Source organism: Etheostoma spectabile, chromosome 23, assembly GCF_008692095.1.
Source record: "Etheostoma spectabile isolate EspeVRDwgs_2016 chromosome 23, UIUC_Espe_1.0, whole genome shotgun sequence".
Classification (NCBI taxonomy): domain Eukaryota; kingdom Metazoa; phylum Chordata; class Actinopteri; order Perciformes; family Percidae; genus Etheostoma; species Etheostoma spectabile.
In genome coordinates this window covers 17355151-17356506 of record NC_045755.1, presented here as the reverse complement: position 1 = coordinate 17356506, position 1356 = coordinate 17355151, and the positions used below count along the sequence as shown (strand labels likewise).

At 45.1% G+C, this 1356-nt stretch overlaps 1 protein-coding gene across 1 annotated transcript in view; it reads right to left on the bottom strand.

Moving 5' to 3' along the window:
- The window catches only part of LOC116673340 (histone-lysine N-methyltransferase 2D), a 59868-nt gene that overhangs the window by 43484 nt on the left and 15028 nt on the right, over positions 1–1356 (bottom strand). The gene's annotated exons all lie outside the window — the stretch shown is intronic.

The following is a 1356-nucleotide window of genomic DNA, read 5'->3' as shown; positions in this document are numbered from 1 at the left end:
TGTAGGCGGGGCCAGAGGCGAGCTAAATAGATGACGACGGTTTAATCTACTAGTTAGCTCCGCTGGTAGCCAAGTGTATGGGGGTCTGGATACGTCACCCCGTGTGTTGTTGTAATGGGTCGTAGTGTTATCCAATTGAGTGCAGTGAAATTTTCAAATGCTCGCTTGGTGCCACCCCTCGAGGTGGGCGACTTTCATTACTCAAAGGGTCTGGATTTCCAGGCTAGGAGGAGAGCTCCATTTTCAAAAAATTCTGGCAATTATTGCATTTTCTTTTGAAAGGTGGCAACATAGAAATCTTTTCATTTTATGATTTCAATGTGTAAGTGATCGGGGCCAAAGTCTATAGAACTCATTCTGTGCAAAAATGACCTCTGATTTAGTTTGCAATGATGTTGTGTGTCTGAACTTGGCCCTAAATTAACCTTTAAGTTCGCCAAACTCATTTGGAAGAGAAACTGGAGGCAAGCTGAGCATCACAGTTGTTAGACCAACTGTCTGGTTCAATGTTGTCTTCCTGTTCTTGTTGTAATGGTGAACAAATTTTGGTGCAATGCTGGATTACTACCAACAGTGTTCTCACTTTTGCCAAAAAGTTGGCTTGTTTACAACCTGTAGAATGGCTGTTGTGTTTCTCTCCCAATCAGACTTCACTGAAGCGGTGTCTGTGTTCCCAAAATTACTTTGGTGAGAACAATTTCACAACAATTAGAAATTATGGCCAAAACAACGAAAATAGAACTCATTTGTAATAAACCAGAATTATCCTTTGAGCTTTACATGCTGCCACAGTGAGCTTGAATTGTCTCCATCTGCAGTGAAATAAATGAACCAGTGAGACTCGCTCTGTGTCTGCCGTGAAGAGAACAGCGTGCTCCGATACAGCATGGGCCCCCCTGCAGTACAGAACCACACAGAGAACAGTAGCTGTCTCTGATAGAAAAGAGAAAATCCCTACACAATTTCCACATTGTTTGCTTTCTTTAATAAAGTTCCAGGAGGAGTCAGATGTCAGTGGCCCCGTCCTTTATTCCCACTGGGAACGGTAAATTAGCGTCTGTAGGAAAGCTGCGGAGGTATTCTATTGTGGTGGCCTTACTCAGTGTTCTGCCGTCAGCGAGCGGTGGTCAGTGTGGATTTATGACCATCGGTTACACATCTCCCTCTCAGAGCCGAGAGAATAGCGAAGGCACGGGAGAGCTGAGAATGAGAGGCACGGCACACGAGGTAGGCACCCCGACTTCTATTGTTGGGGCCTCAGGCCTTTGAACAGGGAATCAAACGGTACCAGCTTTTCATCAAAAGCCCTCCTTTCTATTGCTGATTTAGAGGGGGGGGGGGAGAGCTTTCTGCATT